This window comes from Micromys minutus (assembly GCF_963924665.1).
Source record: "Micromys minutus genome assembly, chromosome: 2".
Taxonomy (NCBI): Eukaryota; Metazoa; Chordata; class Mammalia; order Rodentia; family Muridae; genus Micromys; species Micromys minutus.
The window spans coordinates 17,315,851-17,328,313 of NC_137971.1; the positions used below are offsets into that span (position 1 = coordinate 17,315,851).

The 12,463-nt window shown below is 38.9% G+C and overlaps 1 pseudogene across 1 annotated transcript; it reads left to right on the forward strand.

The window, feature by feature from the left end:
• Positions 1 to 10,151: 10,151 nt before the first annotated feature.
• On the forward strand, positions 10,152 to 11,108 carry LOC308417399 (heterogeneous nuclear ribonucleoprotein A1-like; annotated as a pseudogene). Its single transcript has one exon. The product of its transcript is annotated as a heterogeneous nuclear ribonucleoprotein A1-like (transcript).
• The last annotated feature ends 1,355 nt before the right edge of the window (positions 11,109 to 12,463 follow it).

Genomic DNA, 12,463 nt, shown 5'->3' on the forward strand with positions numbered 1-12,463 from the left:
CCCTGATGGCTAAGGATGTCAAGCACTCCCTCAGATGTTTCTCAGCCATTCGATATTCCTCAATTGAGAACGTTTTGTTTAGCTCTGTACCCCATTTTTAATAGGGTTGTTTGATTCTCTGCTGTCTAGCTTTTTGAGTTCTTTGTATACCTTGGATATTAGGCCACTATCTGATGTAAAGTTGGTAAAGATCTTTTCTCATTCAGTTGGCTGCCATTTTGTTTTCTTGACAATGTCCTTAGCCTTACAGAAACTTTGCAATCTCATTAAGTCCCATTTGTTAATCTTTGACCTTAGAGCTTGAGCCATTGGTGTTTTGTTCAGAAAACTTTCTCCTGTGACTATGTGTTCTAAGGTTTTCCCTACTTTCTCATCTAATAGTTTCAGTGTACCTGGTTTAATGTGGAGATCTTTGATCCACTTACACATGAGCTTTGTACAAGGAGATAAGAAAGGGTCTATTTTCATTCTTTTGCATGCTGAGTGCCAGTTGGTCCAGCACCATTTGTTGAATAGGCTGTCCTTTTTTCATTGAATGTTTACGGCTCCTTTGTCAAAAATCAGGTGACCATATATGTGAGGGCTCATTTGTGGATCTTCTATTCTATTCGATTGATCCACGTGCCTATTTCTGTACCAGTACCATGCAGTTTTCAGCACAATTGCCTTGTAATATAGCTTGAGGTCAGGGATAGTGATTCCCAAAGATGTTTTCTTGTTGTTGAGGATGAATTTAGCTATTCTAGGTCTTTTGTTATTTTAAATGAAATTGCACATTGCTCTTTCCAATACAATGAAGAACTGGGTTGGAATTTTGATAGGGATTGCATTGAATCTGTAGATTGATTTTGGTAGGATGGCCATTTTTAAAATGTTGATCCTTCCAATCCATGAGCATGGGAGATCTTTCCATTTTCTGAGATCTTCCTCGATTTCCTTCTTTAGAGGTTTGAAGTTCTTGTCATACAGGTCCTTCACTTGCTTAGTTAGAGTCACACCAAGGTATTTCATATTTTTTGTGACTATTGTAAAGGGTATCTTTTCCCTAATTTCTTTCTCCACATGTTTGTCCTTTGAGTATAAGAAGGCTACTGATTTGTTTGAGTTAATTTTGTATCCAGCCACTTTGCTGAACTTGTTTATCAGCTGTGGAGTTCTCCAGTGGAATTTTTGGGGTCACTTAAGTACACTATCATGTCATCTGCAAAGAGTGATGTTTTTACTTCTTCCTTTCTGATTTGTATCCCCTTGATCTCCTTTTGCTGTCTAATTGCTCCAGCCAGGACTTCCAGTACTATGTTGAATAGGTAGGGGGAGAGTGGGCAACCTTGACGAGTCCCTGATTTTAGTGGGATTGCTTCAAGTTTCTCACCATTAAGTTTGATGTTGGCTGTTGGTTTGCTGTATATTGCTTTTATTATGTTTAGGTATGGACCTTGGATTCCTGTTCATTCCAAGACTTTTAACATGAAGCGGTGTTGAATTTTGTCAAATGCTTTCTCAGCATCTAGTGAGATGACCATGTGATTTTGTTCTTTGAGTTTGTTTATATGGTGGATTACATTGATGGATTTCCTTATATTAAACCATCCCTGCATGCCAGGGATGAAGCCTACTTGGTCATGGTGAATGATCATTTTGATGTGTTCTTGGATTCTGTTTGCAACTATTTTGTTGAGTATTTTTGCATCAATGTTCATAAGTGAGATTGGTCTGAAGTTCTCTTTCCTTGTAGGGTCTTTGTGTGGTTTAGGAATGAGGGTTATTGTAGCCTCAAAAAATGAGTTAGGTAGTATTTCATCTGATTCTATCTTGTGGAATAGTTTGGAGAGTATTGGTGTTATGTCTTCAATAAATGTCTGATAAAATTCTGCACTGAACCCGTCTGGACCTGGGCTTTTGTTGGTTGGGAGGCTTTTGATGACTTCTTCTATTTCTTTAGGTGTTATGGGATTATTTAGATGGTTTACTTGGTCCTGGTTTAACTTTAGGATCTTGTATCTGTCTAGGAATTCTTCCATTTCCTCCAGATTTTCCAACTTTGTGGAGTATAGGTTTTTGTAGTAGGATCTGATGATTTCTTGAATTTCCTCAGTTTCAGTTGTTATGTCTCCAGTTTCTTTCTGATTTTGTTAATTTGTATACTCTCTCTTTGCCCTCTAGTTAGTCTGGCTAGGGGTTTATCAATCTTGTTGATTTTCTCAAAGAACCAGCTCTTGGTTTTGTTGATTTTTTCAATGGTTCTTTTTTGTCTCTATTTGGTCTATTTTTGCCCTAATTTTGATTATTTCTTGCTGTCTACTCTCCTTGGGTGTATCTGCTTCCTTTTGTTCTAGGGCTTTTAGCTGTGCTGTCAAGTTGCTGATGTATGCTCTCTTCAGTTTCTTTTTGGAAGCACTTAGGGGTATGAGTTTTCCTCTCAGTACTGCTTTCATTGTATCCCATAGGTTTGGGTATGTTGTGTTTTCGTTTTTATTGCATTCTAGAAAATCCTTAATTTGTTTCTTTATTTCTTCTTTGACTTTGCTATCGTTTAACACAGCGTTGTCTAGTTTCCATGTGTATGTGGGTTTTTTGTTGTCTTTGTTGTTGTTAAAGACCAGCCGTAGACCATGGTGATCTGAGAGGATGCATGGGAGTATTTCAATCTTGTTATATCGATTGAGGTTCGTTCTGTGTCCAATTATGTGGTCAATTTTTGAGAAGGTGCCATGGGGTGCTGAGAAGAAGGTGTATTCTTTTACTTTAGGATGATATATTCTGTAGATATCTATTAATTCTAGTTGGTTCAAAGTCTCTGCTAGTTTTACAGTGTCCTTGTTCAGTTTCTGTTTCCATGATCTGTCCATTGGAGAGAGTTCGGTATTAAACCACTATTATTGTGTGGGGTGAAATGTATTTTTTAAGCTTTAGTAGGGTTTCTTTTATGAATGTGGGTGCTTTTTTTTTTGTAGCATATATGTTAAGGATTGAGAGTTCCTCCTGACAGATTTCCCCGGTAACGAGTAAAAAGTGTCCTTCCATATCCTTTTTGATAACTTTTGGTTGGAAATTTACTTTATTTGATATTAGAATAGCCACTCCAGCTTGCTACTTGGGGCTGTTTGCTTGGAAGTTTTTTCCCCACTCTTTTACTCTGAGATAGTGTCTGTCTTTGTCTCTGAGAGGAGTTTCCTGTATGCAGCAAAATGCTGGATTTTGTTTATGTATCCAGTCTGACAGCCTATGTCTCTTTATTGGGGAGTTGAATCCATTTATGTTAATAGATATCAAGGAATAGTGGTTTCTGTTTCCTGCTATTATTGCTTTTGTAGGTTGAGTTGTGTCAGTGTCTTTTTCTTCTTTTGGTTTTCTTGCTTGGGAGTTTTCTTGTTTTTACTAGCATGTAGTTCCCCTCATTGTATTGGGTTTTCCACCTATAATTCATTGTAGTGCTGGGTTTGTGGTCAGATATTGTGTAAATTTAGATTTGTCTTAGAATATCTTCATCTCTCCATCTATGGTGATTGATAGTTTTCCTGGGTATAGCAGCTTGGGCTGGCACTTGTGCTCTCTTAGGGTGTGCATGATGTCTGTCCAGGCTCTTCTAGCTTTCATAGTCTCTGTTGAGAAATCGGGTGTGATTCTGATTGGTCTGCCTTTATATGTTACCTGACCTTTTTCCCTTACTGCTTTTAGTATTCTTTCTTTACTTTGGGCACTTGGTGTTTTGACTATTATGTGTCTGGAGGAATTTCTTTTCTGATCCAACCTATTTGGAGTTCTGAAGGCTTCTTTTATGCTTGTGGTCATCTCATTCTTAAGGGTAGGGAAGTTTTCTTCTACGATTTTGTTGAAGATATTTGCTGTGCCTCTTAGTTTATATTCTTCTCCCTCTTCTATTCCTATTATCCTTAGGTTTGGTCTTCTCATTGTGTCCTGGATCTCCTGGACATTTTGGGTTAGGAGCTTTTTGTTTTTTGCATCTTCTCTGGCTGTTTTGTCTATGTTTACAATGTTGTCTTCTGCCCCCGAGATTCTCTTTTCCATCTCTTGTAGTCTATTGGAAATGCTTGCATCTGTGACTCCTGATTTCTTTTTTAGGTGTTCTACCTCTAGGGTTATCTCTTTTAGTGTTTTTTTTATTATGTCAATTTCTGTTTTAAATTCCCTCTTTCATTCTTTCATGTCTTTGGTTCCGTTTTCCTCTAGTTCTTTGAGTTCTTTGAGTGTTTTTCTTGTTTCCTCTTTAAAAGCTTCTCATTCTTTTTGCTTTTCCTCCCGTTCTTGTTTGAGTATCTCTATCAGCGTCTTGAGGTATGATTTCAGGTCTGTGTCTTCTTTTTCTGGAATGTTTGGTATTCCAATGTTTGCTGTTATGGGAGAGCTGGGTTCTGGTGTTGCCAGGTTGTCTTGGTTTCCTTGGGATATATACTCTTTCCCTTTCCTCTTGCCATCTTGTTTTCAGTGATATGTTCTTGCCTTTCCCTTGTATCTGGTCTGTGTCCCTGGATCTCCACTGGTCCAGGTGGCAGATGGGCTGAGCCCTGTTCTGGGCCCCAAAGTCGCCGGGTGGAAGCAGAGGTTCCAATGCTGTGTTCCTGGTCCCTGGATCAGGCAGGGCGGGGGTGTGCTTTCCGTGGGCACTCCGCAGAGATCTCGCTGCTTCCTGGCTGCCCAGATCTCCTACTTGCCAGTCTTTAAACCTTTGGGAACTGCTGGTCCAGGTGGCAGATTGAAGTCATTTTTTTAAAGGCTGAGTTGTACTCCATTGTGTAATTGTATCAAACTTTCTGTATCCATTCCTCTGTTGAAGGAAATCTGTCTTCTTTCCAGCTTCTTATACATAAGGCTGCTATGAAAATGCTGGGGCATGTGGCTTTGTTATATGTTAAAGAGACTTTGGGTTATATGCCCAGGAGTGGTATAGCTGGGCCTTCAGGTAGTATTATGTCCAATTTTCTGAGGAACTAGCAGACTGATTTTCAGAGTGGTTGTGCCATCTTGCAATCCCACCACCAATGGAGGAGTATTCCTCTTTCTCCACATCTTTGCCAGCATCTGCTGTCACCTGGGCTTTTGATCTTAGCTATTCTGAATGGTGTAAGGTGAAATCTCAGGGTTGTTTTGATTTGCGTTTCCCTGATGACAAAGGATGTTGAACATTTCTTTAGTTGCTTCTCAGCCATAAGATATTCCTCAGTTGAGAATTCTTTGTTTAGCTCTGTATTCCATTTTTAATAGGATTATTTGCTTCTCTGGAGTCTATCTTCTTGAGTTCTTTGTATATATTGGATACTAGCCCTCTATCAGATGTAGGATTGATAAAGATCTTTTCCCAATCTCCTGGCTGCCATTTTGTCCTCCTGACAATGCCCTTAGCTTTATAGAAACTTCGTAATTTCATGAGGTCTCATTTGTCGATTCTTGATCTTAGAACATACGCCATTGGTGTTTTGTTCCGGAATATTTCCCCTGTGCCTATGTGTTTTGAGCTCTTCCCCACTTTCTGTTTTATTAGTTTCAGTGTACCTAGTATTATGTCGAGGTCTTTGATCCACTTGTTTTACTTGAGCTTTGTACAAGAAGATGAGAATGGATTGATTTGCATTTTTCTGCATGCTGACTGCCAATTAAACTAGCACCATTTGTTGAAGAGGTTGTCCTTTTTCCATTGAATTATTTTTTTAGCTCCTTTATTAATGATTAAGTGACCATAGGTGTGTGGGTTGTTTTCTGGGTTTTCAATTATGTTCCATTGATCTACCTGCCTGTCTTTGTACCAATACCATGAGGTTTTTATCACGATTCATCTCTAATACAGGCTGAGGTCAGGAATGGTGATTTCCCTGGAAGTCCTTTTATTGTTGAGAATAGTTTTTGTTATTCTAAATGAATTTTCAAATTGCCTTTTCTAACTCTATGAAGAATTGAGTTGAAATTTTGATGGGGATTGCATTGAATATGTAGATTGCTTTTGACAAATGGCAATTTTTACAATGTTGATTTTTTCAATGCATGAGCATGGCAGTTATTTCTACCTTCTGAGGTGTTCAATTTCCTTCTTCAGAGACTTGAAGTTCTTGTCATACAGATCTTTCACTTGTTTGGTTAGGGTCGCCCCAAGGTATTTTATATTCATTGTGACTATTGTGAAGGGTGTCATTTTTCTAATTTCTTTCTCAGACTGTTTATCCTTTGAGTAGAGGAAGGCTACTGATTGTTCGATTTAATTTTATATCCAGCCACTTTGCTGAAGTTGTTTATCAGTTGGCCTTGGCTCTTTTTGGTTGGGAGGCTTTTGATGACTGCTTCTATTTCTTTAGGGTTTATTCTTTAGGGTTTATGGGACAGTTTAGATGTTTTGTATGATCCTGATTTAACTTTGGTACCTGGTATCTTTCTAGGAAATTGTCTATTTCCTTTAGATTTTTAGTGTTGTTGAGTAAAGGCTTTTGTAGTAGGATCTGGTGATTTCTTGAATTTCTTCAGTTTCTGTTGTTCTGTTTCCTTTTTCATTTCTGATTTTGTTGATTTGGATTCTCTGTGTCTTCTAGTTAGTCTGGCTAAGTGTTTTTTTTTTTTTTTTTTTTTTTTTAATCAATCTTGTTGATTTTCTCAAAGAACCAGCTCCTGGTTTTGTTGATTCTCTGCATAATACTTTTTGTTTCTACTTGGTTATTTTCAGCTCTGAGTTTGATTTTTTTCTTGCAGTCTACTTAGTCTACTTCTCTTGGGCGTATTTGCTTTCTTTTTGTTCTAAAGCTTTCAGGTATGGTGTCAAGCTGCTAGTGTATGTTTTCTCCAATTTCTCTTTGGAGGAACTCAGAGCTATGTGTTTTTTTCTTAGTGCTGCTTTCATTGCATCCTGTAAGTTTGGGTATGTTTTGCCTTCATTTTCGTTAAATTCTAAAAAATCCTTAATTAAAAAAATTTTTTTTTCTTGACCAAATTATCATTGAGTAGTGCGTTGTTATGTTTCCATGTGTATGTGGGATTTTTGTTGATTTTGTTGTTATTGAAGCCTAGTCTTAGTCCATAATGATCTGATAGGATGCATGTGAATATTTGATCTTCTTGTATCTGTTGAGGCCTGTTTTGTGACTGACTATATGGTCAATTTTGGAGAAGGTGCTGTGAGGTGCTGAGAAGAAGGCATATTCTTTGTTTTAGGATGAAATGTTCTATAGATATTTGTTAAATCCATTTGGTTCATAACTTCTGTTTGTTTCACTGTATTTCTGTTCAGTTTCTCCTTCCACGATCTGTCCATTAATGAGAGTGGGGTATTGAAATCTCCCACTATTGTTGTGTTTGGTACAATATATGCTTTGAGCTTTAGTAGAGTTTCTTTTATGAATGTCGGTGTCCTTGTATTTGGAGAAGAAATGTTGAGAATTGAGAGTTCATCTTGATAGATTTCTCCTGTGATGAGTAAAAAGTTTCCTTTCTTCTCTTTTTTTTGACAACTTTTGGTTGAATGTCTATTTTATTCAATATTAGAATGGCTACTCTAGCTTGTTTCTTGGGAGTATTGGCTTGGAATTTTTTTTTTTCTACTCTTTTACTCTGAGGTAGTGTCTGTATTTGTCACTGGGATGAGCTTCATGTATGCAGCAAAATGGTGGATCTTGTTTACGTATCCAGTTTGTTAGTCTATGTCTTTTTATTGGTGGAATTGAGGCCATTGATGTTAAGAGATATTAAGGAACAGTGATTGTTTTTCTGTAATTTTTGTTGCTAGAGGTAGAATTATGTTTGTGTCCTTTTCTTCTTTTGGCTTTGTTGCAAGAAGATTATTTACTTGATTTTCCTGGGGTGTAGTTTCTCTCCTTGTGGTGGAGCTTTCCATTTTTATCCTTTGTAGGTCTGGGTTTATGGACAGATATCGTGTAAATTTGGTTTTGTCATGGATTATCTTTGTTTTTCCATCTACAGTAATAGAGTTTTCCTGGATATAGTAACCTGGACTGGCATTTGTGAACTCGTAGTGTTTGTATTACGTCTAGCTTTCGTAGTGTCTGTTGAGAAGTCTGATGTAATTTTGCTCCATCTGCATTTATATGTTCTTGTTCTTTTTCCCTTACTGCTTTTAGTATACTTTCTTCTTTTGAACATTTGGTGTTTTGATTGTTATGTGTTGGGAGGAATTTATTTTCTGGTTCAAGTTATTTGGAGTTCTGTAGGCTTCTTGTATGTTCATGCTTATCTCTTTCTTTAGGTTAGGGAAGTTTTCTTCTATGATTTTGTTGAAATGTTTAGTGGACCTGTTAGTTAGAAGTCTTCACTCTCTTCTACACCCATTATCCTTACGTTTGGTCTTCTTATTGTGTCCTGGATATCCTGGACGTTTTGGGTTAGGTGATTTTTGATTTTTGCCTTTTCTCTGACTGATCTGTCAATGTTTTCTATGTTATTTTCTGTACCTGAGATTCTTCATCTCTTGTATTCTGTTGGTGATGCTTGCATCTATGACTCCTGATCTCTTTCCTAGGTTTTTTATTCTCAGGGTTGTCTCCTTTTGTGATTTCTTTATTGTTTCTATTTCCATTTCAATTCCTTCACCTGTTTATTTTTCTGCAGCTTTTAAAGTGATTTTTGTGTTTCTTTTTTAAGGGCTTCTACTTGTCTTGTGTGTTCTCCTCCTTCTCCTGTAATTCCTTAAGAGAGTTATTCATGTGCTTCTCAAGGACCTTTATTATCATCCTGAAGTATGATTTTAAGTCCAAATCTTGTATTTTTGGTGTGTTGGTATATCTACTACTTGCTGTGGTGGGAGAACTAGGTTCTGATGTTGCCAGGTTATCTTGGTTTCCAATGCTTAGGTTTTTGCACTTGTCTCTTGCCAACTTGTTATCTGTGATGCTACATGATCTTGTTGTCTCTGACAGGAGCTTGTCTCTCCTGTGGGTCTGTGGACCCGAGGGTTCAGGAGGGAGATTGCTCTTGGGTGTCCGGTTCTCTGTGGGTAGGCTGTGATTTTTGATGGTGGTGGACCAGTTCTCTGTCTGGGCACAGATGAGTGCCTGAACAGTTTGTTCCCAGTCAGTACCGTGCTACTTGTGCCCTAAGAATTCCTGACGGGTTCTCCCTGGGTAGTCAGTGGGGAGGAAGTGGGGACTCACTCATGGGCTCACGACGGAGAGTCTCCTGATACTCTTCTGGGTGCTCAGCAGTCTGCAGTCAGGCAGTGAGTCCTAATGGTGGTGACCCAGCTCTGTCTCTGGGCCAGAACAATCTGTTCCCAGGCAGCACCACACTACCTGCTCTCTGAGAATCCCCAGTGGTCTCGACTTCCTGCCATCTTCTGGAAACATTTTCTTAATTGAGGTTTTCTCCTCTTAGATGACTTTAGTGTGTCAAGTTGACATAAAACTGCTCAGCATGGCTGAAAATTTGGCTAGCTTGCTCTGTGCAGGGAACCATTGCTTCATTGAATTAGTGAGTATGATAGTCACTTTATATCTAGAAGATAGTAAACACAGGACTTTTTCTTACCATCCTCTGGCTTACATTCTTACCATTTGCTCTACTGAGATGCTGAGGTGCTCCCTGAGCCCTGTGGTGGTGGTGTGAGAAAGAAGTTCTATTTAAGGCTGAGAACTAAGTCTTATTTTTTACCACTTAGAGAAGTTACACAACTTACTATTGACTGTTGCTGCTTGAAACTTCTTTGACAAAGGTTGACAGCGTCTCAGGCTTATGTCTATAACTTAAATATTTACAAGGCAATTTAACAGCAGGGTCATCTATCAAACACCAGTAGGTTGTACACTAGGGTGTATGACCTTTCTAGCCATAGGATTTTGACCAGAGGTATAGCACCTGGCATGAAATTTGCTTTTCTGGAGCAGGCCTCGAATATAATCAGAATGATGTTAATTACCTCATAACAGTCATGTGACTATCACACTAGTGGATGTATCTTACCTGGCATGTTGGTATTATAGCATGCAGAGTCTAGTGATGGATAATACCATGGATAGACCCTGTTGAGATTATTTTTTTCTATGTCTTACTGCCAAAGTGTATGGTGTGTTCAGCAATAGGGTCTTTAAAATGTAAATGTAGGTAGGCACACTTGTTATCTTGTTTCTTTCTGCTCTTTGATGATGCAGTGGAAGCATCACTAAAGGTTCTTATTGCCCTGCTGTCATGTCTAAGTAGAGTCTCCCAAGGAGCCGGAACAGCTGCGGAAGCTCTTCATTGGAGGGCTGAGCTTCAAAACAACTGACAAGAGTCTGAGGAGCCATTTTGAACAATGGGGAACCCTCACTAACTATGTGACAATGAGAGATCCAAACACCAAGAGATCCAGGGGCTTTGGGTTCGTCACATACGCCACTGTGGAGGAAGCAGATGCTGCCATGAATGCAAGACCACACAAGGTGGATGGAAGAGTTGTGGAACCCGAGAGAGCTGTGTCAAGGAAGGTTCTCAGAGACCAGGTGCCCACTTAACTATGACAAAGATCTTTGATGGTGGTACTAAAGACACTGAAGAACATCACCTACGAGACTATTTTGAGCAGTATGGAAAACTGAAGTGATTGAAATTATGATTGACAGAGGCAGTGGAAAAAAGAGGGGCTTTGCTTTTGTCACCTTTGATGACCATGACTCTGTGGATAAGATGGTGATTCAGAAATACCATCCTGTGAATGGCCATAACTGTGAAGTAAGAAAGGCTCTGTCGAAGCAAGAGATGGCTCGTGCTTCATCCAGCCGGAGAGGTCCAAGTGGTTCCGGAAACTTTGGCGGTGGTTGTGGAGGCAGTTTTTGGTGGCAATGACAACTTTGATGGAGGAGGGAACTTAAGTGGTTGTGGTGGCTTTGGTGGTGGCTGTGGTGGTGGATATGGTGACAGTGGGGATGGCTGTCATGGATTTGGCAGTGATGTAAGCAGTTTTGGAGGTGGAGGGAGCTGCAATGATTTTGGCAGTTACTTCAGCCAATCTTCAAATTTTGTACTGATGAAGGGAGGAAACTCTGGAGGCAGGAGCTCTGCCCTTATGGTGGCAGAGGCTTTACTTTGCTAAACCATGAAACCAAGGTGGCCATGGAGGTTCCATCAGCAGTAGCTATGGCAGTGGCAGGAGGTTCTCATTACAGCCAGGAAACAAAGCTTAGCAGGAGAGCAGAGCCTGAGAAGAGACAGGGAAGCTACAGGTTACAACAGGTTTGTGAACTCAGCCAAGCGCAGTGGTGGCAGGCCTATCTGCTACAAAGAAGACATGTTTTAGATAGTACTCATGTGTGTGGGCAAGAACTCCAGGACTGTATTTGTGACTTTTTGTATCACAAGTTGTTTCAGTTTCTGTCCTGTGGAAAGTGTAAAGCATTCTAACAAAGGGTTTTACTGTAGCCCTTTTTCACCCATGCTGTAGATTGCTAAATGTAATAGTCTGATCATGATGCTGAATAAATGTGTCTTTTAAAAAATATAATATTGTTGTTTATGATTATTTTATGTATGTTTTGCCTGCATATATGTTTGTCCACCATGTATGTGCTTGGTACCTGCAGAGGTCAGAAGGGGGATGTTTGATCCCTTGGAACTGGAACTACAGACCATGAGCTGCCATGGGGGTTCTTGGAATCAAACCCAGGTCCTCTAGAAGAGTAGCCAGTGCTCTTAATGGAGAAGACATTTTTCCAGCCCAGCAACAGGGTCTTACTAACCATGTAGTTATTCTGGGTAATCAAGGGTGATGGCAACAGCCTGGGTTATTTTGGAGACTGATGGAGCCTCCTTGATCAGGAACTCAGTGAGGTGTCCTATGCCTTATGCACCAATTTCTGTTTCGTCATCTTCTGGGAATGACATTGTCTGCTAGGTAGGGTAATTCCATTTGACCTTAAAAATAATTGTACTTGTAATTAGTTTACTAACTAGTGTGTGTTCATATACATAGGCATTTTTATACACGCTTAGTTTGGGTTTCTCTTTATAAAGATTCAGACTCATAGGTTTGTTTGATTTTTGACATTATATGTTGTTTTAATTATAGCTGCCTTTATCTGTACCGAGAACTTCCGTTCTCCCAAATATGCATATTATAGACTAAAATAAAATAGACTGTCTTATAAAAATCTATTTGATTTATTAATCCAAATCATACATATAACATATACATATAATTGTTATTAAGAAAACAAAGTCAAAATTATCACTAACATAGGGATGATTAGAGATTTATAGTAATATTCTGATATAAAATCACTTGAAGTATTTTTTTTTATGTATGGTTAAGTTCTACCTACACACATATTTAGGACGCCTGGTTTTATTTCCAAATTTACGAGATGTTTTAAAAACATTTTATTTTATATTTAAGTAAAAGTTGGTATCAAAAAAGTCAAGTTAGTAGAGCAAGATTACTAAAAAGCCATGTGTGATCTTTTACATATGCTTGGCCTAGGGAGTGACACTATTAGAAGGTGTGGCCTTGTTGGAGGAAGTGTGTCACTCTGGAGGTGGGCTT